The 17,036-nt window shown below is 50.6% G+C and overlaps 2 long non-coding RNA genes across 2 annotated transcripts in view; both read right to left on the bottom strand.

Moving 5' to 3' along the window:
- LOC134733479 (uncharacterized) overlaps positions 1-17,036 on the bottom strand; it is a 45,578-nt gene that overhangs the window by 6,972 nt on the left and 21,570 nt on the right. The window lies entirely within an intron of this gene.
- On the bottom strand, positions 5,829-12,676 carry LOC134733478 (uncharacterized). The gene is made up of 2 exons (XR_010116964.1): positions 12,361-12,676; positions 5,829-7,898 (listed from the first exon to the last, which is right to left on the bottom strand). It is a non-coding gene; the product is annotated as an uncharacterized lncRNA (long non-coding RNA).

The following is a 17,036-nucleotide window of genomic DNA, read 5'->3' as shown; positions in this document are numbered from 1 at the left end:
GACCCCATTCAAGAATTCCAGCACAACACCGGGCACTGCAGACACTACTCACAGCATCTTCTCAGTGGCTCACAACCACACCAGGAGGCAGGCATTGCTGTTCCCATTCCCCATGGTGAAAACCAAGGCACAAATAGAATGGGGGACAAGCCGGGCACGGTGGCTCATGCCTGTAATCCCAGCACTTCGGGAGGCCGAGGTGGTCAGATCACCTGAGGTCAGGAGTTGGAGAACAACCTGGCCAACATGGTGAAACCCTGTCTCTACTAAAAATACAAAAAATAGCCAGGTGTAGTGGCACATGCCTGAAATCCCAGCTACTAGGGAGGCTGAGGCAGGAGAATCACTTAACTCCAGAGATGGAAGTTGCATTGAGCCGAGATTGCACCACTGCACTCCAGCCTGGGCAACAGAGTGAGACTCCTCCTCGGAAAGCAAAAAGAAAGAATGAGGGACAAAGCCTGGCTGGTCAGCTGTCGAATCCAGATTTGATGTGAATCTGTCTCGTTTGTGCATTCCAGTGTCAGGTGTCAAGTATGAGACGTGTGAGGGCACAGAGATGAAAAAAGACGGAAAGAGACTCACGTGTCATGAGAAAGACCCAGTGAAACCGGGATACCCATAGAGTTTCACAGGAAGTTTGGGAGGAGAGCGTCTGGAAGGGCTTCTTAGAAGAAACGTGCCAGGGCTGAGTGTCACAGCAGGAGCCACTAGGCAAAGGGAAAGGAAGGAGCTGGAGGCGGGGACAGCGTGAAGAGGGGAGCCAGCCTGGCCTGAGCAAGACCCTGAACAGCTTCATGGTCCTGGGCACGAGGCAGGGGGCCGGGATCCTTCCAGAGGAGGCTGGAGAGGCAGGCAGGGCCCACTGGGGATGCTGAAGTGGAGACAGACATGTCCTGAGAGTGTGGGAGTGCGGAGGTCCTGAAGGTGGGTACCCTGGGGAAGGACATGCCACTGCATTTGATAGGGCTCACTGACAGCCACGAAGGCATGGGTTTGAGGAGGAACATCCAGAAGGAGACCACCTAGGTTGCTCCTGGAGGAGGCCCGGAGACAGAGGGTGAGGCTGGACCCATGTGGGGCAGTGGGGAGGGGATGAGAAGCAGAATTAGGATGGTGCTGAGGGAGGTGGGATGGCTCAGACTCAACATTGCTTGGACATGGTAGCAAGAGAGACCAGGGAACCTAGGATGCCTCCCTCACTGCTGGCATGGGCCAGGGGAGAAGGGTGAGCCCACCCTTTGAGCAGGGAAGCCAGATGCCAGCACAGGCAGAGCCAACTTCAAGTCACACAGATCTCATTCAAACCCCACTCTGCTGTCTCTTAACTGTCCAACCTTGAGCAAGTATCTTGGCCCCGTCTGTAATCTGGAGATGAGGACAGTACCAGCCCCACAGAGCTGCTGTGAAGATCCCATGAGGAGGTACATGCAAACCACTGGGTACGATGTCTAGCACTCAACAGACACTAAATTGATCATGGCTGTCATTTAAATTAGCCACATAAATGTGTTTCATTCTTGGAAGGTCACGTATGCCTCACAGAGTATCGTGTCCCAGTCTTTCCACAACTGCTGCATCTTGGAGTGTCCTCTAGCTTTCAACCGTGGATAATGAGACCTGCAGATAAGCCATTTCCAAACTCCCCAGTAGAGCCAGGCGCCCCATCCCCATCCCACAGTTCTCACTGCCTGGTCCTCATTTCTGTGCCCACCTCCTTCCCTGGATGGAGGCTCTCAGGCAGAGCTGTGTGACCTCCCTCTCCCTCTCCATCTGTCTGTGCAGAGCTAGTACGGGAGGGCTTGGCAAATGTTTATTTACTGAGCAGGAGTTACCAACTTTTCTCCCAGCTGATGATTTAAATACAAGTTTCAGTTTGATTCCTCCAGTAGCTGACCAAAGGTGGATTTTAAACTAATAAACACACTGTATTTAGCACACTCAGGGGATTCACCAGTTCCCCTGGGGCTGGTCTTGGCACAGTTTCATCCAAAAAAAACAACTAGAGGAACCTTCGGCACATTAAACACCCATAGGCAATATGCACTGTGTGGGGGGTCAGGTGCCCATTGTCTCATTTCTTCCTCTGCCCATGAGGTAGGATGTGTGAGCCCCATTTTACAGATGAGCAAACTGTTGGTAGGCAAGTCTACTTTGCTAAAGGTCATGTAGCTGCTGCATGTTTATCTGCATTTGAGACTAGAAAAGCAATTGATGTCTGTTCTGGGAATTAGGGACACCGGTGCTGAGAACACTTAAAAATAGCCCCGTGCATTTTCCCATTCTTGAAACAAGTTTACTAATCAGGAACACAGCTGAAAAAATCCAGCAAAATGACTCAGTTCCAAGTAAAATGTCATTTCTCCCCATCACTTTGGGACAACCCCAGCAGAGCCGGCACAGCATAGAAACAGAAAGAGAGACAGACAGAGAGTCCAAGAGGCAGAGAGGAGAAAAGGGGAAGAGGCCACATGGGTGCAAAGGCCAAAACGATTTCCTCTCACAGTGCCCTGCAGCCTCAGTCAATTCCGGGGGTGCTCACGAGGCTAAAACGCTGGTTGTAAAATCAAGGGCAGGCTGGAGGGCTGGTTTCCTGTCTTCTAAACATACTCCTGTTCCGATGGTATCTCGTCCCCTGCGTCACGAAGGAGGGCTGCCCTTGACACTGTGAATGTCTCAGGAACACCTCAACCCAAAGGAAGCTGGGGTGTAGAAAGCTGGAGGTTCCTAACACCTTCAGGAAGAGCATGCTCAGGTCCTGCTCAGGCACTGGGCATGGCCGCCTCCTGCTCCTCCTTATCTACCCTCCTCCCCCTCCCCCTCCTCCCCCTCCTTCCTCCCTTCCTCTTCCCTATCTTCCTCCTCCTCAAGCTCTTCCTCCTTCTCCCCCTCCTCTTCCTCCTGCTCCTCCCCTTTCCCCTTCTCCTCCTCCTCCTCCCCTTCCCCTCCTCCACCTCCCCACACAGAGCACCTCAAGCCCTCCAGGTGGGCAGTAACTGTCCAGCAGAGCTGCTGTCTGTGAATGTTATCAGAGGAAACACTTGAGAACCGAGAAGCAAACAGAAACCATTCTACACCTGCTGTTGCTCCACTTCCTCCGGGCCCCAACCTCCAGCCAGGTGTCCTCATGGGAAGAAAGGGCCCATTCAGGACTGCAGCTAGTGGTTCCCAGTTGAGTTCCTCCAACATGGTGGGAAGAAAGGAAAATACAGCAGGAGGCAGCAGAGCCTTGTGGTGAAGCCTAGGGCTCAGAGTGCAGCCCACCTACTGCCCAAGCCGCATGTCCTGGCTCTGCGACCTTCGGGCAGGCTGTGGTTTATCATTATTTGTAATTTGTAACATTGAGTTACAAATACTGGGACTAGTTCATAAGATTTATGAGGATGAAATGAGTTATCTGCTTAAACCACATAACACAGTGCATGGCCCTACACTTTGGGAGCTGGCGTGCCTGCCCTGAGCCCCGCGCATTCACACTGTGTCATGTTTATGGCTGTGCCACCTGACTCCTCACCTTTACCCTCCACCCCTCACACACCCTTCCAGGGTACCCCGGTCCCACAGGCTGCTTCCCATCTCTCCCTGAAATGCAGCCTGTCCTTTGGAGAGCCTTCCTGGACCTTTTCCCACTCTTGTTCATGCTTGACCATCATCAACTTAGTGATCTTTTCCCTAATAGATTTCATGTTTTCTCAGGCCCAGAGCCATGTCTAATTAACAGTGACTAGTGGTTATGCGAATCTATTAATTCTTACACCTAAAAGAGAACTCCACAGAAAGGAGGTGCTCAATAAATGCTCACTGAGCAATCATCAATAACGAGCAAGTCTCAGAGAGTTGAAGTAACCTGCTCTGTGTCACAGAGCTTGGAAGTGGCACATCTGGAATTTCAAGGCCAGTCACACCAGAGCAGGTCCAAGTTCTACTGCCCCTCAGTGTCCTCCTCCTGTAGACAGTGATGCACCTGGGGGAGCAGAAGCAGTAGTTCCCAAGTCTGCTGTGGAGCAAGAGGCTCAGAAATAGAGATCTCGGAGCCGCCCGCACACAGCCTGGGGTAAAGGACAGGCCATGTTGCCATGAAGCATCATTTCAGCCCCTCGTTGCCTGCAGAGGTCCAACACTGCACAGCTTGGCTGGGAGGCAGGACGGCAAGCAAAGTCTCCCTCCAAACAAGCCACCCCGCAAAAGGCTTGAAGGAGCCCCTGTATTCAAAGACCACCCACTTTAATACAGATAATACTCTAGTAGCTTATATTTATTGATTTCCACACCTGCTAGAGACTGTTCCCAGCATGTGTGATTAAGAGTATCTATAATTGCCAGGCGCGGTAGCTCACTCCTATAATCCTAGCTCTTGGGAGGCTGAGGCAGGTGGATCACTTGAGCTCAGGAGTTCGAGACCAGCCTGGGCAACGGGGTGAAACCCCATCTCTACAAAAAATACAAAAATTAGCTGGGTGTGGTGGCACATGCCTGTAATCCCAGCTATTTGGGGGAGCTGAGGCAGGAGGATCACCTGAACCTGGGAAGTGGAGGTTGCAGTGAGCTGAGATCATGCCACTGTACTCCAGCCTGGGCAACAGAGCAAGACTCGGTCTTTAAAAAAAAAAAAAAAAAAAAAAAAAAAAAAATATATATATATATATATATATAAATATATATATATATATATATATATATATATATATATATATATATATATAATTATTTGATCCTCATGGCAACCTTACAAGATGGGCACTGTCAGCCGCCATCGTCAGCATCTTACAGATGGGGAAACTGAGGTGGGGGAGAGAAGCAAGTTGCCTAGTGTCCCGAGTATCACACTGCTAGAAATTCCTGCAGCCTGGGTGCAAGCAGCGGGGCTCCAGTATCTGTAATTTTTACTAGTTTGCCACTCTGTTTTGATGTGATCTTTTTAATCTTAAAGGTGAGGTGGGGATAAGTTCCCAAAGGTGCTCATTGAGTCCCACGGTTGTGGAGTCACTTTCTGTGGAGTCCTCATGACAGGCCCTGGAGGCAGGAGACCCGGAATCACCTACTCCCACGAGCCCACGCCAGCCTGGCTCAGCCATGCTTTTAGAAAGTACTCCCAGGAGGCTATTCCAACACTCCAGGGGCACCCCTGACATCCCTGCACCTGCCTGGACATCCTGTCCTCTCCTCCCTTCTTCCAGCTCCTTCCTGGGTCTCAGGGAGGGGGGTGGGATTCCGGTGGGGTGGGGGAGTGGGAAGCACTCCATCCAGGCCAAGGGAGGAGTCGTTTCCAAGCCCTAGTCAGCACCTGTTTCTCCCCCTCTGGCCCATGGTAGGAAGGGAGCTGCCAGGCATCCCGCCCTCAAGGCCTCTGAGCGAATGAAAGCTGGTGCACGAGCTCAGAACCTGGAGGCTCGGAATGTGGCGGCTGCTAGCTGTGTGACAATGGGCAGGTCACTGAGGTCCCTGGCACTGGGTGGGAGATCATTAGCGCTCCTTGCCAGGATAGCCTCTAAAGCCCTTCCTCGGGGGACCGGTCAGCACATGCAGCCTCAGCCCTCTCCTGCCTCAGAGTGACATCACTGCCTCTCGGGGCAGCCCCCTCACCAAGCAGCCTGTGTCCCCTTAGTCTCCGTAATCCTTCAGCCATCAGCCACTCTGCCCTAGCTCTCTCACGAACATTGGGGGGTTTGGCTAACAGTGTAGTAGCAGAATACCAACATCAGGGTGCCCACCCCACAGCATCATTATTGCTGAGTGGCAGCATCTCTTTCCAGATGTGCACTTATCAGTGTCTCATTGGTAGTTCAGAATTGGGATGGGAGAGAATTAACACCACAGACATGGGAAAATGCTATAACTTGGGGCTTTTTATTTTTGGTGGGGAAGGGTGTCAGTTGTTAAACATTTACCAGCATTTCCCTGAAGCCCAGGGTGGCAGGCAGAACAGGACCCTAGCTTCCACCCGTCATGTCCCTCCCTATCCTCCTCTTCATCCCAGGAGCCCAGCTAGAGACCGGGAGACTTCCAAGTAGACGGTGCCCTTTATGATGGTGGGTGGAGTTCACACATCACGGGGCCAGAGCACTGGGACACATGCGTCTGTATCCCAGCCCTATCATTGTCATGGGGTCTCTAAAACATCATCTCCAAAGTCACAAAGCTGCCCGACCTCAGTTTTCTCATCTGCAAAAGGAGGCTTGCTGGAGATAGCAAACAGAACAGATCCTGGAAACTATGATGCCAGCCTCATACCAGACACTGCTGTTTGTCCAATAGCCCACTGTTCTAGTGCTTCCTCAACCTTTCCACAAGTTTTTCTTCCTCCTAATTCACTTTGATCTTCACGAGCTCTTAGAAAATCACCCAGTGAAGTGTGCCTAAAATGTGGCAAACCCAAGAACAAAGAGTTGCTTTTCACAGAAGTGCTTATAAGACATGCCCAGCTCTAGACCAAACTCTGAGCTAAAAGAGAAATCACCCCTTCAAGCTTGTCACATATCTCCTTTCACAACTATGGGAACTGAGGCTTGTTCAAGGCCACAAACCAAAGTACCATAGAGCTGAAACAGAAGCAGCTAGTGTCACACGTTGAAACTGGGAGAAATGGCTGCTTTCCGCAATTTACCCACCCGAAGTGTGATGTGTTTCTGACTCAAACATTTCTTGAAGAATTAATATTGCACAAATCGACTTTAGCCATCCAGTACCTGTTGGTGTCACCTCCTCTGCTGGGCTCTCTGGAAAGGCCCATTTGCCCTCTCCTCTGTCAGATGGAAGAGTTAGAAGGCATTTTCAAAGCTTCCGTGCATCCAGGGGTCTGGATAAAAATTAGCCTGCACCAAACAGACGCCTTTAAAAGGCGGTAGTGAGGTAGGTGCCCTCTTCCTGCAGTGCCTGACCACTGCTGCCACAGCGTAGGCACAGAGACGTAGGGCTTTCCAGCAATGACAGCCCAGGGTCCATCCTCCAGTTCCTGGGTGTCTTGGTCTGGCTTCCTAATCCCCAGATGGCAGCTTTGAGTGCTCCTTTTCCATCAGAAGCAGATGCAGCAGCAGCTTCTTGCTTTCAGGTCAGCCCCAGGAGTAGCCTCAGAGGTTACAGCTCTCCCATTGTCCAGTTCTATATTCTTACAGGAGAGATTCCAGACGCCCAGTTTAAAGCCTGTTTCTTTAGGTCTCCCATTGATTTTGTAAAGAAAAAATTCCCTGTATTAGAGCCTTTTCTGTTTAACACACCTAGAGTGGTTTCTGTTTCCTGCAAAGAGGTCTAATACATCTATTCTTAGGTTCCCAGATCTAGGCAATTTTCATGCTTTGTGAATTTAAGGAATGGCTACCTGAAAAATCTATGAGTCTCTGTAAAGTCCTTCCTGGACCCTACAATCATCTCCAATACATTGTCAGTAAAATACTGAAGCTCCACCTTCCTTGGGCCTTTCTATTAAGAAGCATCTGAACTTACACTATGCTGGGCTTTCTCTTACACACACGAGACAAATAAAATATACAATGATACAGTTTGATCCCCTACAAGAAAAATTTTAGAGGCTCACACTGAAGTATGCCCCATGGGTCATTACAGGTCACTCACTAATGGAGAAAGACTTGGGGTGGTATTAGCTGGGACAATTGTCCTCTTCTCCTCTTTAGACTCCATCCACATGTGCAGGGGTACAGATCACCCCCTCAACCACCGTAAGTGAGATCACTCTTAGGAAAAGCAAAATCCCATGTTCCTTGGCTCTTTTCCGAATTCATCCCAGTCATCTGATTCAAGAAGTAATTTCAGATCATCTTCCCATTTCTGCTTCATGTTGTATCATCAAAAACACGTGTCCAGTTGGTTAGCAGAATCAGAAACATACGTCAGTCTCGATAGTAGAAGAGGCAGGGATTTTCCTGAGGAGTTAGTGTCAACCTCTGAAAGATGAGGCAGCAAGAAAATCACAAACACTAAGAACGTGCTTGCAAAATGGGGCAACCAGGCTTTTCCCAGCTCCCTCCCCCACATCCTCCTCTCCCTATGACTGGCTGGCCCTGGGCCTCTGCAAGCCCCACCTCTACCCTCAGCCCTAGCCCAGACTCTAGGGCAAACCCAGGGAGCAGAGAGGGGGTCTCCCTCCCCCGCCCCCATCATCAGCCCAGACTGCCCAGGCTTGCTGCCCATGTGCCCACGGACTGGGCCAGGGGAGCCCCATAGATGGCCTTGCTCTCTGCAAACAGGAAGCTCAGGGCTTGCCCTAGACACTGTCTTCTGAATCAATTCTCAGTCTGGCATATTTCACAGCTTTCATTTCATTATGCTTTAATAGACTTTTAAATAAATTTTTTCATTGAAAGTCATATATACACGGTTTAAAAAAGAAAAAAAAGCCGGAGCACAAAAAGATATACAATTAAACAGGAAGCCACTTTCCCTTGTCAGACGCAATACCCTATGCCCCAGAGATAATCACTTTCAAGAGTCCTATAGGTTCCCTTCCCAACAAGTCATCACATGTACAGAACGGGCCATTACATGCACAGGACCAACAGCTGCTAATTTAACAGATTTTTCAGACTCTCCCTCCTTGCTATTATATTTAGAAAGCCAGATCTTTGCTTTTCCAGCCTTCTTTGCAGCCGGAGATGGGTACATGACCCTATCCTGGCAATGAGATGCATAGATGAGTTAGCCTGTGGCAGGGAGACAAGGGGCCAGGTGGCATCTAGGAAGCTCTTACTTTCCAGATTTAAAAAGAAAAGACAATGTGCCTGGCATTGGCCAGCCCCTTCCTCTTTTCTCATGGTTGGGTGTGATACTTGGAGCTGCAGCAGCCATCTTGGGACCATGGGGTAAAGAGTGTTGGGATAAAAAACCAACACATTTTATGAAGGCGCAGCAGAAGAGAAAGAACCCAGATCTCTAAAGACATTGCTAAGCGGATGGACACATACCACCAGCTCCTAACCTCCAGACATGGTGTTCCATGAGAAAAATAAACCTCAATGTTTTAACCAGTGCTACTCAGGTTTTCAGTTACTTATAGAAGAACCCATCCTAACTGATATAATATAGAAGCATCATTAGTGAATTTACTTTTCTTCAAATGGGTGCAGACTAGACAGTGCCCTGCACTTTGCTTTCTTCACTCAGCATGCACCTTTGCAACGTTTCCCATACCCATTTACACAGGCCTAGCTCATTCTCAGCTGCTTCAGTCTTCTGCTGCACAGAGCACATTATAAATAAAGCTGACATCCTACCAATGCACATTTTTATTGGTTGCTTCCAATTTTATCCTACTAAAATGAAGGCCGCAAGAAACATCTCTGTATCTACAACTCAGTACACTTGTTTCTCTCTGTACAGTAATCTGTGGAAGAGGCAGGCCAGAGACCTCGCCCCTGGCCCCTGTCCTTGTCCCCTGCTCACTCCACGGACTGGGCACACCGAACCCTCCTTGGGTCTCCTGGGCCCACCATTGCCAAGGGCTCACATCTTGATTCCCCTTTTTCTCCACTCACTCTGCTGCCGTCTTGAACGCTAGGACATCCACTACCTTGGCCAGAGCCTTGGGTTCCCCTAACCTACATCTCAGTTTGGGTAAGTGGCCTTGAGCTTCTTCTTCGGGGACTGAAACTGAGGCTTGCTCTCATCTGGCTCTCCTTGCAGCCCACTGCTCTCACCCAACCTCACCCCAGCACCTGGACCTGCTCCCCAGCCCTGCACCATCCACCCCTTTCCAGAACCTGCCCCTTCCTGTTCAGGTGAACAGGCCCACATCAGGCCGACTGCCAGGCAAGCTCCCACAGGAAACAGAACAAGCAGCCACACCCCACCTATAACCAGGCTCTGGCCCTGGTTTCAGCACCTGTAACCCACCCCAGAAATTCACACCAGAAACCTAACCTCAACCCCAACCAAAATCCCATTTGTCACCAGAAGCTGACAAACGCCATTGCTGGGTAGAGAGGGACACGCCAAGATGGAGGTCAGATATCTAAGAACACACAAAACAGGCATGCAGATTTATGTACCAGCGAAAGCAGATGCATGGAATATTCCATCAGATCTGACTGGTTTATGCTCACCAGCCTGTGCCCAGCCAGCCAGGGCACGCTAAGAGCTGAAACACACAAGAGAATGCTCTCAGCACAGATGTGCAGGTGACATTTTCAGGGTAAAATCCTGTCTTCTAGGGCAAAAAGCCATCTTCTCCGACTGGCAGATTCGCAAAGCTGCTTGCACCCAGGACATAGCCTGCAGTTCCCCCTCCAGCTCACTCCTCTTCACTCATCCCCACCAGCCAGCTACACCCAGGCCTTAGGGAACATCCAGAAGGCGGTGTCCTCTGAGACCACCTGGTCCAGTCCTCTGATTTTACAGATAAGGAAACTGAGGTCCAAAGAGGTCAAAAAAGTCACCCAGTTGCTTTGTGACAGGGCCAGGAACAGAAACACTAAAGCCACCTTCACTGAGCACCTCCCTCCTATGCTCCCAACTCTACTTTGACATATGTAGTATCGCTCCCTTTTCACTGATCAGAAATTGGACGTTGACGGAGGTCAAGGAAGTAGCTCCAAAACACACAGCTGGTGAGGAGCAGAACTTGGGTACAAACCAGCCAGACAACCCTCCATCCAGGACTCCATCTGCCCCAGCTTTACTGAGGAGGCTTACATCCCCATGACACCATTCCTAGGATGAGAAGGAAAACTGTGGGTAAGAGAGGAAGAGAGTGTATGCGTTCACCAAAGGGAGGGTTATGATTAAGCAATGAAAATGTGAAAATAGTGTCTACAACAGAATCTTGCAGGTGTTCAGCCCTCTCCTTAAGCAAGGAAGCGCTCACAAAACAATGGATGGCAGCACATCAAAGGGACAACGGGGCCAGGCATGGAGCTCACACCCCGTGGAATCCCAGCACTTTGGGAGGCTGAGGCAGGAAAATCACTTGAGCTCAGGAGTTCCAGACCAGCCTGAGCAACATAGTGAGACTTCTCCTCTACACAAAATCAAAAACATCAGGCGCGCATGGCAGCACATGCCTATAGTCCCACCTACTAGGGAGGCTGAGGTGGGAGGACGACTTGAGCCTGGGAATTCGAGGAGGCTGCAGTGAGCTATGATCTCACCATTATACTCCAACCGGGGCCACGAGAGTAAGACTCTGTCTCAAAAAAAGAAAGGAGGGGGGCACACAGATCCCAAAAAAGCTCCCGATGGCCGAAGTTGGAACAGTGTGAGCAACAACGTAACTCCTATTGGATTATAACCCGGAGAACACAATAAGTACCTATGAGCCAACATCGATATAAATAAATGATTGAACAAATAACAGGAAGAAGAGACAATCCACCCTTAAAGAAGAATTCCAAACAATTTATGTAGTTACCCACCTCTCCAAGAGGTGGAGCATGACTTTCCCCGCCCTCAGGTGTGGGCTGTGTTTGGTGACTTGCTTCCCAAGGGCAGGTCTGAGAAAGGAGTGGAGGAGGAGAGAACTTTACTGGGAGAAATCTAACAAACACAACTCAGCCAGAAGCTCAAGGTCATTGGTGGCAATCAGTCCTGTTGATAGGCACGCACCCTTGATCTCATACGATAAAAATGGCACTTCACCTCTGCGGGCTTCCCCCGAAAACCCGTAACCCCAGTCTAACCATAAGAAAAATATCAGATAGCCCAGACTGAAGGGCATTCTACAAAAATACCTGGCCAGTCGTCACGACAGCTGTCAAGGTCTCCAAAACAAGGAAAGTCTGAGAAACTGTCATAGACCAGAGGAGGCCACCAAGATGTGACAACCAAATGCAATGTGGGATCCTAGAGGGGAATCTTGGGACAGAAAAAGGCTTTAGGGAAAAACTAGTACAATCCACATAAACCATGGAGCTTAGCTGACAGAACCAACCAATATTAGTTCCTTAGTGGTGAGGAACGTACTAGGGCAATGCAAGCTGTCACAATGGGGAAACCGGTGAGGTGTGTCCAGGAATCCTCTGCGTTATCTTTGCAATGCTTCTATAAATGCACAGCCGTTCTAAACCAAAGGTTGCTAGTTTATAAATACACCGAGATGTCCCACTATCTTGCTAGGGGAGTCGTTCCCAACTGACCACCCATTAGACTGGTTGGGAAGATTTTCAAAACTCTTCAAAGGCCCTGCCTGGGATGAAGTGAACAAGAATCCCTAGGCCTGGGGCCTGAGCATCAGGACCTTGACAAGATCCCCTGGTGATTCTACCATGCATTAGGGTTGAAGCCAGTGGCCAGGGTAGGACAGGAGTTAACTGCACAGGGCTTCCATGGAGTGAGATGGAGCTGGGAAAGGATGCTGGAACTCTCGAGGCTGCAGGAGAGCCGCATGGAACGGACCGCCGCCCCTCCCCGCATTACCTCCGAAGGCTCCTTGTTGGATCCTGGACATCTCTCACTCCCCTGTCCTGGGTCAGCCGCTGCTGGTGGGATCAGGTGGTGGAAGGGTTCAAATTTCCTCTGGGTGTGAACGTGCAAAGTGACCCTAACCAGCCAGGCAAAGAGCAGGTGTTCTCTTTCATCCAGCTGGGGTCACTGTCCCCTAAGGGGCCCCAGGCTGGTCCTTCCTGTCTCACTGAGGTCTCAGACGTCATGCGCATTGGGACTTGGCTGAACTCCAGGCCATCAGCCCAACAGCGCTAAAGCTACAGCCAAGCCGCAGAGAGCCGTGGTCTCCCACGCCCCACGTTGCTGGGCAGAGGAGGGAAGCATTTCAGACAGGCAGGCTGGCCCCTGGCCAGCAGGTCTCCAGATGCCATGCAACACACACCTGAGCAGGGTAAGAGAATAGGTGTGTGTCAACAGTATTTGAAAAAGAAAATAGCTGCACAAATACAGCACTTGTTAACACAGGTGTTTACAGGTGGAATTATTTTTCCAGGGCTGCTATCTCCCAGCCTTCTTTGTGCTTCTCAGCTCACACCTGCAGGGACTTTCCTACGAAGCCAAGGCACAAAGGGGAAGTGGATAGTCCGTATCGATTTTACCACGCAGGAGGTCAGCGATCAGCTTCAGGCCCGGCTGGTTTTCACGGTTTCCCTTGCTGGACTCACTTCCATGTTTTCAACCTGCTCTAACAGGATTCGGCCTGCACTCCACTTCCTGCTTGGCTAAGGCAGCTGCTGTGACCACCCCAGGCAGTCACAGCAAGTGGCCATTTCCTGGGGCCAGGGCACGCTGGCTACTCTCGGGACATAATTATCTATCTGGTCCTTGTCTCCTCTCCCGCAGGAGAGGCTCAATGTTTGTATTTTACAGACAAGGAAACTGACACACTTGTCTAAAGTCACAGGGCCAATAAGTGGAGAATGTTGTGCCGACGTCAAACCAGGGAAGAACCCAAAGAGGCAGCTGCAGAGGGCTCCAGAAGTGTCTCCAAGGTGACCCCCCCACCACCACCACCGCCCCCACCAGGAGCAGCAGTGCTCTCTGTGGGACACCCAGAAGCACAGACATTCAACTTAAAATAGGATCTCATAGAATAAAGCAGTCCGTCAGGTGGTAACAAGTCCCAAGGTATTAAAAATTATAGAAGAGAAACTTAATGCCTCTGAACAGCACACTTACAAATGGTTAAGATAGTCATTTTTATGTTACGTGTGTTTTAACACGATTTTAAATTTTTAATTAAAACACGTATGAAAGAGAAACTTAAAATGGAGAACATTCTATTCTAGAGGGAGACTGAGCCAACTTTCATCATCAATTAGCCTGTTTTTGGTAAATGTACCCATTTTTTGCATTCTGAGACAGAACTCTGTCCTTTGGAAAGATTTTCTCTTAGATGAGCCTTTTAATTCATGCAGATGTGGGCCGCAGTATTTGAGTATTTCCCGTTATATGGGGGAAGCCCTAAAAAGGTGAACTGCCCTAAATGCAGATTTCTCAGTGTGAAGTTTTAGGTGCTCTGCTTCACATGTAAAAGGCGAGACAGGAGACAGGAGTGAAGACAAGGTGGGGAGGGAACAGAAGAGCAGGCCCTGCCCCCACCCCCAAGGCAGGGAGGAAACACCCCCACCAGCACCCTCTAAAAGGCTGGCACAGCAGGCAGGCTCCAGGAGCCGATGTAATTGTCCTCAGTAAAGCTGTTGAAGATGGCTGCCTGGGGACACAGGGAGGGGCTCAGTCACACTTGGGGAGAGGCCAGACAGAAAGAGCAGGGCCTGCAGAGATGCTGAGATCCTCTCAGCCAGAGGCCACTTGTGGAAAAGCTCAACAGTGCAATCTGGGCAGGAGGTGACAAGGGGCAAGCAGTGTGGACTGACTCCCAGCGTGCTCAGAGGAGCCTGGCAGGGTCCAAATGTGCTGCAGTCCCCCGAGAGGGCAAGCGGAGAACATGGGGACATTTGCCATTGGTAGCTTTTGATGTCCTTGTTCCTACAAGCCAGGGGGAAAGGTCATGACTTGATTTTGGCAGCGAAACCCTTCAGCCCAGCTTGAGGAGCAATGAGGCTTCCAAAAATGTTAAGAAACATTGCTCCATTCCAGCCTCCCTCCTTCACCTCCTCTCACAGACTAGCATCACCTGTGTTCCAAGTCACAGATGAAGAGTCCGAGGGTCAGAGAGGCAGGGTGTTCACAGGAGGGTCTGTGGTTTAGAGGCTGTCCCGGGTTGAAGCCCAGGTGTCTTGGTTCCTAATGTGAGTCTTCCATCCTCTATAACACTTTTTCCCAGGAAAAGGAGTTTCTCTGAGAGAAGGGGGGAGTCTAGCCCCCTCCAAATCCCTGCTGGCTCCTCCAGAGGCCACCTCCAGCCCTGCCTCTCCCTCTACCTGGCAGAAGAGCCAAGGAGGGCCAGTACACAGGCTGCACGCCGCTGGAGGCCAGTGACTACAGGGCTGGCAAGGGGAGAGAGAGACCTGAGAGAGGATGAGATTTTCAAAGCTCACCACCGAGAAGTTGAAAGGTTTTCCATTTGAACTATGGCAAGTCTCTAAAAGATGAGATGGTATCTAATCAGACATTAATTTATATCGTTCAAATTAAGATGACCTCATATTATAATCACAGATCTGCTACATTACTTGGAAGTAATTAGCATGACAGGCTATCCTCTCTGCCTACCCTTTTGGAAGCTCCAGGCTTCACACTGACCTTCTCCCACTCCTCCGCCTTCCGTCAGAGATTACCCTTTGCAGGGACAGCATCTACCAGAGTTCACATGGCAGCAAGCGGAGGCCTCCCCAGCATGCATCTCCAACCAAGAGTGGAGATTCGGTGAGCATCTGTGCACCAAGGACGTGGGTCACACAAGGAGATGGACCTTTCATCAAAGGACATTATTCCTCTTACTTTCCATTAGTCCAGGGATCCCCTCTAATGGGCAAAATGTCCCCCACACCCACGCTCATACACACACACACACACACACACACACACACACACACACAGGTACACACAAACACGCACAAATACAACACGCCCACAGGGGCAGTTCTATGATACAGACTTGTGTCCAGTTTTAAACCTCCACCCACCCACACACGGGTCCCTGTCTTCTGAGTCCTCGCTCCAGGTCCAGCATGTTTCCAGCACATCCTGGGTCCACTCGATGTGTATTCACCTGCCAAAACCTGAAACGTACAGACACATTCTCCTGAGCCTTGCACAAATGATCACCTCTGGTTCCACGGGACTGGCTCTCGCCTCAGCACCCAAGTTGAGCAAACTATTTCTGTTCCCTCCGATCCTGCAATTTCACCTGGGATGACAGCCACCCGGGCCATCACTCAGAGGCACCCCCAGTAACAAGCGGGCCGAGCTACCCAGGCAGCAGCCACCTCTCCAATGTCAGGGACATTCTGCAGCTCCCTCCGACTTAGCACTGCTTCATGTCTCCTGGCGCCAACTTCCCACTCCATGATGGCTGACATTAGCGCCTGTAAATAATCATGAAATAAAGAGAGATAATTAATATTTAGCTTTGCCAGAGGGAAGCACTTAGGTGAAGCCATCTTGTAGTCAGAGGGGCTGATGCTTGTCAGCTGGAGGGCAGGACTAATGAGATCCATCAGGCGGTGGTGACAAGGAGCTAAAAAGCAGCTCCTCATCTCCAAAGGGACTTCCACAGGACAAACAGACTCCGAGAGTGCAGGCAGAGGTGAGCCCGCACGCAGGCGGTCTTCCGTTTCCCACCCACATCCTGGGTTCTAGGGACCTGTGATCAACTTCAGGCCAACTGACTAGGCTTGAATACCCCCAGGGATGGGGTGTTCACTTCCAGTCCAGTAGCTTTGGGACAGTAGAAAAGAGAATTGGGGCTTTGGTATCTTAAAGGCCTGGATTCAAAGCCCATTTGCCCCTAGACCCGCCCCTTCTCCCCCTTTCTGTGCCTTCTTTCCTGGGGAGGCGTCTCAATGCACACACAGCATCCTCGCCAGAAGCCTGGGTGCCATGCCACCTCCCCTCCCCCTCAGCCCCCACATCCAGCCCATTGCCTGGCCCTGGAGAGCCTGCCCCCTTCATCTCAGGTATCCGGGCCCCAGGAAGACCACCTGCCACCACCAGTCGTCATCAGCTTTCTCCTGCTTTTTGCAATGGCCTCCTACCTGGGATCCTTCCTCCGGTCCTCCCCTCTACTCCTCCATCCCAAAATCCATCCTCCAAACTCCTCTCCAGGTAAGCCTTCCAGAATACACTCCTGACCACACACTTTCCTACAGAAAATTGCCACATGCAGGACAACTGCCAGACTCCTCAGTGCCACCTCCCCAGAGCTCCACACTCAGCCCCAACACCTGTTCCTGCAGCACCTCCAACCCCAGCCCTGCCCCATGCGTGTATACACAGGAGTGCAAATCCACATATGTGTGCACCTGTGCACACACACACGAATACCCTCTGGCCTTTCTGTCTGCTGCCAGTTGCTTCAACCTCCAACAACTGTGCTTGCGGTCATGCAGCCAGGCCTAGATCCAACTGTGCCTGGATCATGCAGCCAGGCCACTGGTCAACAAGTCACTATCCACTCCTCAAGTCTCAGTTTGCTCATCTGTAAAATGGGAATGATAAAATAATATCCACCTCTTGGTGTGCAG

The sequence above is a fragment of the Symphalangus syndactylus genome, chromosome 18, assembly GCF_028878055.3.
Source record: "Symphalangus syndactylus isolate Jambi chromosome 18, NHGRI_mSymSyn1-v2.1_pri, whole genome shotgun sequence".
Classification (NCBI taxonomy): domain Eukaryota; kingdom Metazoa; phylum Chordata; class Mammalia; order Primates; family Hylobatidae; genus Symphalangus; species Symphalangus syndactylus.
The sequence above is the reverse complement of the archived record's forward strand: the minus strand, read 5'-3'. Positions and strand labels throughout refer to the sequence as shown.